General features: G+C 32.8%; 1 pseudogene; it reads right to left on the bottom strand.

The window, feature by feature from the left end:
* Nucleotides 1-1,209: 1,209 nt before the first annotated feature.
* On the bottom strand, nt 1,210-10,366 carry LOC117206075 (annotated as a pseudogene).
* Between the last annotated feature and the right edge of the window lie 2,352 nt (nt 10,367-12,718).

Raw genomic sequence — 12,718 nt, 5'->3', positions numbered from 1 at the left:
TCAAAAGTCCCGTTAAACTCTTACTTTTCAAATTTAATTAAACGAGCGAGTTCAGGATTTTGTAATCTTAGTACACCATTAGTAGCTTACCATACGGAATTATATCAAAACTAGATCTTCCGCCTAAATACAAAATTCTATCGAACCATCGTTTCTCAAATTTAATCGAATTGAAACTCTAATGAAATGTTTCAAATTCAGTCGATGGGTGTCTAGAAGCCAAAAGATCTGGCCTCCATAGAACCCACGCAATCGACAGAAAGTGATCAATGATTACGAGTGCACGTCATATCTTGTGCACAGACGCATACAAATAAAATGGACACGTTTGTTGAGCAAAGCTAGAAGTACGTTTATATTCGCAATTAACGACACCTCGCTAAGAACTGTACACAATCTAAAAATCATGTTAGAAGAATCTGTTTCGCGTGATGTACAGTGTTTTAAATCGAACACGTCAAACGATCCATGACATAACCTAGACTGTTAGATAGACTATTACACGACACAGTCGACTGGTTTTCATTGGCAATTTTAAAAGGAATTCTTCTCTGTATAATGTCATCTAGATATAAAGACAGCAAGGAAAAGAAATAGAAAAAGAACCACCGACGAATGAAAAGTCACAGTGTTCCGATTTTACTGTCCACGCTCCAGTGAATTTAAACACGTTCCTTGCAGGCTCGTTATTTATGGTAATTGTATGAATGCTTTCGCGTACGACCTTTATGGAGATTAATTATAGGCCTACCAATCATTTTTGCGAAATTTCTCGTAAGAAATTAGATTCCACTGTTTACCTTGTAATTTTTACGCGATTGCACGATAAATGCGGCTTCTTTTCGCCTGCATCGATTATTTTAAAGTCATGGAACGTTTAATTTTGGAGAACGAACAATTGAACGTGGCACATGACGTAATTTACAAGGAAAATCGTGGCAAAGGTACTGAATAAAATTTCGATTATTTAGAAGCCATGAAACCTTTTATTATTGAGAATGGTCAATTGATATGACAAACGATGTACGTTCGAGGAATTTTGTTATTAATTTACTGTTAGAAAAATGACACGAAAGATATTAGATTCTCAGGTATTTAAAAATCATGAAATGTTTTATTATTGAGGATGAACAAAACTGAAACGATAGACGACGAGTGTTTTAGGAAATTTGTTGTTAACTTATCGTAGAAAAAATTGCACACAAGATATTAAATTCTGATTATTCGAAAATCGTGAAACATTTTCTTATTGAGAACGAACAATTAAAATGAGAAATGATGAAAGTCTTAGGGAATTTATGAAGAAAAAGTTATGAACGAAAGAGATAAAATCATATAGACGTGCGAATCGATTTATTTCTACTTTAAAAAGCTTCAACACAACCGCCACGATGCCGGAACTTTTTTCAGCGACGAATTCCTTCCATTCTAGTCGAATCTTAGGATCCAGAGGTCCCCATTTCTCGCAAGGCCTGAATGCTGCTTTCACAGTCTGTAAAGGAAATGTACCAATTATTAACAATGTTCAGAGGGTTCACAGTTTTTCTATCTTTCGAGAATCTTTCCAATTTAACCGAAATCGACTTAATCAGATTTCCATTCCATGTAATCTAAGAATAACAAATGTTGACAGTATATAGGACGAATGAAAATTTATGACAGTTTATAACAGACTTACTTCGATCAATGATGATGATCTTAGTTGCACTAGTTTCTGCAAAATGCAGCCAACAATCGCGACGACTCCTAAAAATAGCAGAAACCAGCCGATTCCTAGCAAAAATTCGATTAATTTAAATTAATATAAAATGTGTTATATATATTCAAAAATTATTAGATATCAATTGATAAAGTATAATAATTATATTAATTAATAAAGTAATTAATAAAGTATATACTCGTTTATACAAGATGTATCATAATATATGTGTCATATTTTGTATATATATGTGTATCATAATACATGTATAATAATATCGTACATGTAGGACTTGACAAATGGACAGGAGACACGATAACAGTGGAAAAATATAATAGCCACTGTAATGTTGCAATAATCCGCAACTGCTTAACTTGTAAAAGACGCTGAAAATAGCCGCCCTTCGTGTTTATACTGTAATCTATACTATAACCCAATACCGGGTTTAATTCATTTTTGCAAAAATATGACACAATATGACGATATAACAATTCTTCCACCACAGATATTGTTCTTTAAACAGTTAACTGCGTTCGACTTGTGTACATGTCGATTCAACACTTTATTTTGGCGCGGTTAAATAATTGTTCTTTAAAAATCTTATTTCAAACTGAATGTGGAAAAAACAAGGAAGAGAGAACATTTTGCTGACCATAAGCATAATCCGGAAATGGTACGCCGTCGTAAGTGGGTGATTCGTAAGTGACGATCGTACAGATCAAAATGAAGATCATCAATAACGGTGCGATCACAGCCCAACAAAGTCTCCAGTAAAATGCCGGTCTTGAACCGAGCATGAACTCAGCATCATTGAGGAAATTGGACAGACCGTAGATCCAGAATATTGTTGCTATTTCCAAAACAGCGACGATGATCGCCACGAATGTGCCACCATAATAATCCACCAGTGTTATGAACCATTGGCCACCCTTGAATCATTAAACTTTCTTTGTCATTTAAAATTCTATTCTTCGAGAAAAATTAATATATGTATATAACTGTACAAAATTTGTAAAAATTCCCCTCTTTCACTCCATCAAAATTAGAAGAAAAGACATTGTTCGTATTAGTAATTAGGCTTTTTCTATTCTTCGATTCTTAATTAATAATAATTCAGCTAATTAATAATTACGCTTTTCTAAGCTCTGGCAAATTTCTTTATCTATTTTTCCGAAGAATCACCCGTATAGTAAATTAGAGACTGTAACAAAGTATCTCAAAATATTTGTAGATTCTATTAAAACGCAAAACGATAAGAAATCAGGCCAAAGACCTACAACGCATTACTAAAAGACTAGTATTGCCGGCGGAGGGTTGATATTGATATTTTCAAATACATAAAATATTCTTACAGGGTGATATAGACGAGGCTAATGAAGTATCCAAAATTGAAACTATGAGCACCAGCTTCCAGTTTTTCACGTTCGGAAAATGATCGCAGAGGATGTTAAAACGGCGCTGCAAGGGCCACGGCGCTTCCGATGCCAAGAACGAACATCATCACGAAAAACAAGACGGCAAAAGTTGAGGGACCACCTGGAACTGGGACAGTGCTTCGGGATAGGAGATGAAAGCCAGTCCTGTACCACCGCGGACCACTTTCGATATATCCGTGGTGCCCATTTCGTGAGCTAGATTTCCAAGAATGCCGAAAATCGTGCATCCTGCTATTAGGCTAGTGAAGGTGTCCAAAGTCGTTACTACCATCACGTCTCTGTCGAATGAAATGAAATTTAGAATTAAAATTTAGGTAAAAATTGGAGAGTCGTTAAGTTATTTGTGTATTGTTATTAGTCGATTTTGCGGATTTTTATGCGTATATGGTAAATTTAAAAGTACAAAGTTATGTAGACTACACGTAATATGGAAAAATGTATGAAATATACAAAATAGAGTACTACCCGTTATAACATTTAGTGGGTGAATTAAATCTATTTCGCGGTTCTGTTTCTTCAGTTATGAGCTGCGTTCATAAAAATGTGAAATTGCATAAACATCTGCAAGCTAATAATCGATATATTAGATTGTCCCAAAAGTTTCTTTCGTTTTGCAAGGAAATAATAAATGCACAACATCTTTTGCTTTAGATTATTTTATTGAATTATGTACGATCCATTTTGTTCTATTGAAACAAAAAGAAAATGTACAAAATGTTGTGCTCCTATTATTTCCTTATAAAACGAAAGAAACTTTTGGGCGACCTAATATTATACACATAAATGAAAATAATTGTTTTGAGAATTTTACCTGCGTATGTTGTGTCCGAAGTTGTTATAAGAAGAATACGTGAGAATCGGACCGAAACAAATTGACAGAGAAAAGAAACATTGGGTGATGGCAGCGTACCAAACACTTGATTGCCATAGTTTGTTCCAATCCGGAGTAATAAAGAAAAGAATTCCATTGGCTGCGCCCTCTAGTGTTACCGCTCTAACTAACAAAGCTATCATAACGAAATAGGGGAAAATGGCAAGAAAATATGCTGCTTTCCCTGTACTTTTCACTCCACGACACAGGATACAGAAAATTGTTGCCCAGGTTACGAAAAGACCCAGAGAGAGCTCCCACGAGGGTGTTCCAATTCCATCTTCGATGGAATCATATTCGTTCAGGACAATTTTTCTGGAAAGTCATCAAATCAAGTGTTAAACGAAGATGTACATACATATATATATTAAATTTTAACACTATTATTTATTAATTACTAATATTACGTTCTATTTAGTTGCCAACGAGATGGTAGCGTTAACTGACGTTTAATGCAACTGGCAATAAGCTCCACTTTCGGCTAACCTACTATGTGCGGGAATACTGGCACGGGAGAGGATTAAAGTTGTTCAAAAGTAAATTAACAATATATAATGATTTATTCAAATCTTACTTGATTTCGATATTGACAATTGACTGACAGACTGACGGATATAAAATTCTTCGGTTGACAAAATGATGATTCTTTGGTTAACAAGATGATGATTCTTTGGTTGACAAGATGATGATTCTTTGGTTGACAAGATGATGATTCTTCGGTTGACAAAATAATAACTAACTCTTCGATAGACAATGGTAATTATACGGCTGACGAACGCTAATTAATTAATATGCTCGATAAACGAACGTTAAATATTCTCTTTCGATTAACGCACGGAAATATTTTCATTATGACTTCTCTGAGTCGCTACATTTATATCCATCGGAGATAAAACAATGTCAGGGTCTTTCTTCTGAAAATGTTTGGGAAGATCCTCAACGCTTGTTCAGCTGCCGTCTTTGTTACAATTTAAATTGTCTTAATATCGTTATAGAAACATAACTAAGTAAATATAAAAACATGGTTAGATAAGTTTCCGCAAGATGTAGCTTTTAGCCGCTTTAACTGCCTTTCACTTCAAATACTGTAAACATGGTTTCAAATAAACGTTTTAAATTACATTGATTTGAAGAAATTATCAATTTTACATTTGCGCTACGGATCGTGCGAATCGCGGGACGTAACAACTAATTCATTTAACTTTCTTGAATTTATCAATTGATTAACTTGGAAATTTATTATTAAACTTAATTTCATTATTAACACTTAATTACATATTGAAGGAGGAAGATTGGAAGAAGAAAAATAGAAAGATATAAATTGAACCTCGTGAAAGACAAATTGGATAATTCCACTTTTCGTTAATTTCTTAATTTCATTGTATATGAGTTTATTTGTCGTAAGAAGATGCCACAAGCATGTAACGGTTAATTCTGAATGTGTGTTTTCGGGGTTGAAGTGCTAGTCGGTACGTCTGGCGGTAAGTCACGTTCAACTTTTTCATGGAAACGTTAAAGTAAATTGCACAGAAACGTGAAAGGAAAGATTAAAAGATTCTAGAAGGATTGAAAGGACCAAGGCTCGGATTGGGCATTGGTCATTAAGCAATGACAAGGATGCGAATGAACTAAGAAACCTCGAGCGAGTTGACTGTATGCGCATTAGATGCTTTAGATTGATGGTAAAACAGAGAATGAATCTAAAGAATTTGAGCGCCTTGTCGTCTATTTTCGAGAAATTAATAAGTTCTTTCTAAATATATTGTACTTTATAAATTCCTTTAATACCAACATATTATGTTTTCTTTAATAATAATAAGAAATAAATTTCTACAATTTATTTTCATAAATTTCTTATTATTTTCATTCATTACAGTAGTTCTGCATATTAGTAAAACTTGCAAACTGAAAATACTCGAAACAAAAGAAATTGCTGCAGCAAGAACATCATTTCTCGAATAATTTCTCGAAAACAAAAGCACTGAAATCCTTTTGCAGCTACTTTATCATCAACCTGAAACATCGAATGCCATCTTATTGTGAGCATTTAGAATCGAACATTAGACGTTGTCTATTGGGCATTGGCCATGGAGTAGCAATTAAACACGGATTAGCTACAGATTGAGAAACTGCCGTCTGAAGCGGACATCTGTTTTTCGTAGGGAATAAGTAGATACATACTTCTTAACGACATGCATGGCTTTGACGATTTTACGACAACCAGCCTGCCGTTACTTAGCCTTACCTTCATTCGGTAATTCATAAATTATAGTAAGGCTAAATAACGGCAAATTTTTTGTCTCAAAGTCATTAAGAAAATGCATTGTCGCTTACCGGCCGTAACCCGTAAGGATTTCAGAATTCGGTAGGATCATCGGCAGGGTGCTTGAGTGAACGTTTGGAAAGTGGATAATAAACCGGCGATTCGAAATCGCCGAGCTACGAGGCGTCGATGACATAACTGTTCAAAGGATGTGTCTATCGGTGAGATAGTCTATCGGTGGCAAACATATTGAGTACTGGACTTTGAGTATTGCGTTTTGAGTATTGAGTATTGAGCGTTGAGTATTTTGCTTCGAGTATTAAGCATTAAGCATTGACTTCTCATGGAAATGTTTTAATCACGTTAGTGATATAATTAGTAATTAAAATCTGTGATTAAGAAAGGTTAACGAACCTAAAATATAGTTCTGCAGAGCTGCGAAGAGTTCTATTATCGTCGTGCAACAAACGTGTACTCCTATTTACGTCCTTCGGAACTGTGTCAATGCATTGATCCTTCCATTCTTCCCGGCAAAAAGACCAAGGTAGTTCAGATTGAAAACTAGCCACCAGATAGTAAAGTGTTAAACTCATTAAACCGCCGTAGCAAGTGACAACGGAAAATGCTGCGATTGCCTGGCCGTATCCCAAACCTAAGACAACATTTATATCAACAATATCCGATTTTTATTCTAAGAAGCATTAAAAGATATTTGTCAATTGTGCAAGAAATTATTGGAATAATTGTAAGTGAACTCTCACATATTTTTCTGTAACCTTGAATAACTTTTCGTAAAGAAATTTTTAATAATTCCGGCGAAAACTCGGCCAAATTTATAGAAATATGGAAATTAATTATATCAACTACATTAACAGAATGTGCAAGCAGCGATACCCTGGTATAGCATAATGCCGCGTCAAGGACAGAAATACTTTTTTGTTTAACTTTATGTATTTTCATTAATTATCCTTTCCCTGCAATAAATTAATACAGTTTTGGAATTGTAAAATAAATATCAGGTTGCAAGTAATATTCTCAAACAATTTTAGAACTGAATATTTATTTAATCAGTCACTAATTATTATTGCAGTTGCAGATTACTGTATATCTGCATGTTATTTTGCAGAATCTCTATAAAAAAAGGTAGAACTTTTATATATATATTCATTGATCTATAACAAACGAATGAAACTAAAATAAATAATTAATTAGCTATTAACAATTATCGTAACAAGTGGCATGACTACTGCGATACATATCCCCGATTTCTTAGTAATATTAATATTAAACTTTTATGCGAAGATTAATTTACATTCCGTGGAAGCTTCTTTAGAACTTGTACTTCATTCTTCATACATAAGAGTTCATGCATAAATTAATTACGTATAACGTGAATTCTGTGAAAATGCATGGTCTCACTCTTATGCAACGACTCCATGCGATAATTGTTAATGACTATTTGAACAAAAATTCCGCTACAAAATTCTGTGTAAGAATTCGTTGCGTTGGGATCTTTATTACACGACTTTATTATACAATTCCAAAAGTGGACGAATTCTTTCCTGAAAGAAAAGCAATTAACGAATATTCAATAAATTAGATGGGAAATTTCCTTGTATCTGCCCCTGTTGCACAGTAATGCGCTTCTTGTCTTACACATGGCATAAGTCTGTCCTTGTCGAATAGTAGCATGCTCCTTAGCTAACACCTCCTTGGATACCACCTTGCACATTCCATTTACTTACATATATATATTCTTGTTGCTTTTACGCAATTCAAGCCAACTCCAATAGAGGGCAACACCGAAGTGACCATAGAGAAAGAGGACAGTATTGTGCGACAAGGACAGACATACAGTGGCGGTCACAAGAAAGTTTTGAATTGTGTACACTGTGTAACTTTTATGCTAACAATTTTTTACCATATTGATAACAGTCACCTATTCTATCGTATAATAATAATCAGAAACTCTGATAATACGTAAAAGTCTATCAATGTTCGTAAATCACATAATAAAATCAGAAAAAACATCTTGATAATGCAATGTTGCAGATGTGTATAGATTTAATTAATTATTTAATAGGTTAAAAGTTTGATAAGACGCTTACACAATACCAAACTATTTACTCTTTCGTACTCTTCGTGTTAAAATTTCGAAAAGAAAAATGTTATGGTAAAATTCAAAGCACCTCGGATAATACGGAACTTCGGTTAAATGTGCCTCGAATAACCGAGACCCCTCTGTATATTTATTCATTGCTCTTATTAAATATAATTCCATTCTGTAAAATTATGGTGTATTTTTATATTTCTTATGGTATAAATTTCTTTTCCGCCACTGTATGTACCCGCGTCAGACAAAGAGAGCGATAATGTGTAATAAGGATAGCAATAATGTTTAGTTCGATTTTTCACCATTATGTGGCGATAGTGTTTCAATGTCCTACCCATAAATCGAACAAATTTTCGTTAGTGAAAAAGATTAATTAAGAGCATTAGCATACGAACTTCTGCAGTTGTATCTGGCTAATTGAACCCTCGATTTTCCTTTTTATGTAATTTGAACCTCGATATACATTTGTAAGAAAGTATATATTTTTTACGCAAATATTCTGCGACGATACAATGAACTTACGCATTATTTACGTTATATCAAATTGATTTATACACTTTTTCGGATGCAGTACAACGCACGATTTAAGTTTCTATAATCACGTAGAGTTAAACTACACAAATTTTTATGCGTATAGTACGTGGACGGAACAAATGTTTATATTATGTAAGTATATTTCATTTCTCCAATTATATTTGCAAAGATACAAAGTTTAATGAAAATTCTCAGTCTACTCATTAATACATTACCTTTCATAGCCGGTACCATGGCCCAGGTTTTCGCGCATGATTTGCTGGTAAATTGACCGAGGATTCCTTCCAAAAAGTAAAAAGGTTTGCCGACAAAGAGTAACACGATTATATAAGGTATTAGAAATGCACCACCTCCGTTTTCATAGGCAGTGAAAGGAAATCTCCATACATTTCCTAGACCAACGGAAGCAGCGATGCAAGCCATTAGAAATTCTAGACCACCTCCCCATTCTGCTCTCTGAGGAAAAGAAGAAGTGATGTGCAAATTGGTTTTATCATCATCCAGTGGCGTAATATTGGGATAAGTAGTTAGCAAGTATATGTTAATCAGAATAATGATAGAAAGAGACCTCGAATGAAAATCTCAATAATTATAGATAAATACTATTAAAAATATTCTGCTTCGCCAAAGGTTCAATGTTTTATATTAGACTGTAAATGTTTATTTATTTGTGAGAATTGAAATTAATACAAGATTTAATTTCAGAGAAAATTCGAAAGGCCAAAAATTTATAAGTTCAGAAATTCGGAAATTCTATAGTTAATATAACTTTAATGTGAAAGTTTCAAAACTCGAAAATTCCAAACTACAGAAGTTTAAAAATTCCAAAAATCAGAACTTCCGAAATCCTACCGTTCAACAATTCGAAAATTTTGGAACCCAAAAAGTTACAAGATTCGATAGTTCCAAATTCAGAGATTTAAAAATTTCAAAAGAAAACAATGACAAAAAACTATATTAACCAAGTTCTTCTAATTTGTTTCACGAACGCAATGTTAAGAAGCGAAATCCTATCGTTTAAATCTATCGGAAAAATAGTAAAAATTGATCACATACAGAAGGACTGTTTTCCGATGTTACTTGTTGCACGTCAGGTTCTCCTTTCGATTTTTCACCATTCCCTTTTCCTTCCAAGTAAATATTTTCCATCTGGAACGCCTCGTTAGCGTAGCCATTTTTCTTCTGCAAATATTCTACTCGTTAATTGAAAATTTCAACTCGCAATTACTCAAAAATTTACTCCGGATTACTCAAAAATCCTAGTCGCTATAAAATCTCTCACATAAGTTCCACTCTCGATCTTCTCCATCGTCATCGAGTATTCCCAAGAATCTCCAAATTTCTTATCCTACAAATATTCTATTCCACCACTAATGATATTAAAGGAGGATCACTACTTTCCTAGCAGTTCATAAAAATTATTTATCAATCATCACATGTAACGAAATCAAAACATAGAACTTATCACAGATTTTTCAAGAATTCACTTCACTTCATTATGAAAATAAACATTTCACTGAGATTGAAAAGGATAATAAAATACATGGCAAGTTTAATGGCAAAAGGATAATAAACGATATAAAAATTGAATTTGGACACTGGATTGGGAGAAAGATAATAAAATAGTAAGTTTAATAATACAAGAATAATAGATAATATAAGAATTAAATTTGAATACTCGTAACTTAATTAGAAGAATACTAAAATAGAATATTAAGAATAGCAAAGATAAATAAATCCTTCTTCCAGATCGACGAAACAAAAAAAGAAGACAGAAAATCGAAAAATTATTAATAAAATGATTAATCAAAACTAAAGTAAACTTAAATTAAAGAACCTATTTTTTCGAATATAGTTTCTTACTATTAATGACATTTGTCATAAGGATACTTTTAAATGGGATTGTTGAAGGATGCTCGATCAGCTAGCTCGAACAAGACTGATCGCGACTCGTGCAAAGTAAAACTGAGTTTTAGCGCGCGAGTAGATTAGATACGTACGATCGTTAGTAAACGCTCTCTTTCGTAGCACGAACTTCATCTTGGTTTTGTCAAGGTGTTTTATGCACGATACCGATGTAGCATGTATCGCACGTTGTTGAGTATATTCACGTTCAAGCCATAAAAACTGTATCATGTACTTCTCAAAACAAAAAATCAGTGTTTGAGATTTGTTGAGTTTTCTAGCTTCAAATTCTTTCTCAATAACTATAACAATTTCTGATTTCTTTGAGAAGTACTTTTTTCTTTTTATAGAATTCTTTAAATGGAAAGGATAGTTGTTTTTTAAATCTTCATTCTCTCTAATTGAAATACTAATTTTGTGATAAAGTATCTTTGAGTAAGAAGTGCTTCATTTTTCCTTATTTTTATTTATCTTTTGATAAATATTAATGTTTTATATCTTTTTACTTATTTAACTTTTTGTCTCCGTTTGATTAATGTAATGGAACTTTTATAACAGCGAATGAAGTGGTTTTGCGAAATAAGTGTAAGATAAATTAATTACGAATTTCCTTATTTTCATAGTTCTTGTCAACATTAACAATTTATTATACCTTATCATTTCTTTTTAGGTACAATTTTCATAATACTGAGTTTATTCTGAAGAAGCAAAGCCTCCATAAATAACACGTCATTTTCACATTGAAGTAATTTTTAAGTAAAAACATTCCCTTTATTTGAAGTTTACTAAATAATGTCACTTTATCGATAAATTTTATTGATCTGATATCACGGTTCATAATGAATTCAGGACAATAAAATCGGGTAATCCAACAATCATTCCTCGAACGTATAAGCCTCAAAGCTTCATTCAACGATAAAGAATCGTAATCAGCTTGTTCCTTTATCAGCGTAGATAGATCAGCATAGAATAGGCCAAAAAAACGGTGCAACCATAAAACGCACACAACACTGTCTGCTTTATCGGATGTTCAAAATTTTTCCTTTAGCTTTTTAATTTCTCAAATAATTTAATATTGAGAAAAGACAAGAAAGGAAGAAATGAAACCTATTTATGAAAGTGAAAATGATACCTCGAAAAAGTTAAAATAGGGAAGAAGGTAAAAAATAAAAGTTAAGAAGCTATAAAGAAGTTATGGAAGCATAGACTCTTGTTAACGAAAATCTTGGACATAGTGTGCTTCGTGAAAGATGCTAACCAAATATACCTGACACGTGCTTGCCTGCTCACACATATGCGATAAACGTGAATTGATAATTTAGATTAGTGAGAATTACTGTGATATTTTTCGATTACGCAGAAGATTCTCTCGACGTGTTTGAAATTTCATGACTTTATCTCGTCAATTTCACTTTCGATCATAAATTAAAAATTTTAATTATAGAGTTAAAAATTCTTTCTTTATAAATTATATATGTCAGATACGAAGTATATATAATGCTCACTTATTCTTTCTTTATAAATTATATATGTCAGATACGGAGTATATATAATACTCACATATTCTTTCCTCTAAATTTTTAGGTAGATCTGTCAAGATAGCTGCAATTCGATATCTGTTTAACAATATATTTTAGAACACCCTTTATACAGGGACGTAAAACGGGACGTCTGGCAAACGAGGTTACTTTATATGCAAAAGTATAAATCGACAATCAATGATAAGATTTCAATATTTTTATTATAAATCTTCTTAAAATAACATATGCATAATTCACATCAAATTTTGTTTTCTCTAATATAATTCTTTTATTTCATTTATTTGAGGTCACATGCACCTCTATGGGTTAGGTTTAGTTTATACAATGCTATTTTAGATTTATTATATATACAAATA

The sequence above is a fragment of the Bombus bifarius genome, unplaced genomic scaffold, assembly GCF_011952205.1.
Source record: "Bombus bifarius isolate JDL3187 unplaced genomic scaffold, Bbif_JDL3187 scf7180000007966, whole genome shotgun sequence".
Lineage (NCBI taxonomy): Eukaryota > Metazoa > Arthropoda > Insecta > Hymenoptera > Apidae > Bombus > Bombus bifarius.
Note: the sequence above shows the minus strand (reverse complement) of the source record. Positions and strands in the feature narration are given on the sequence as shown.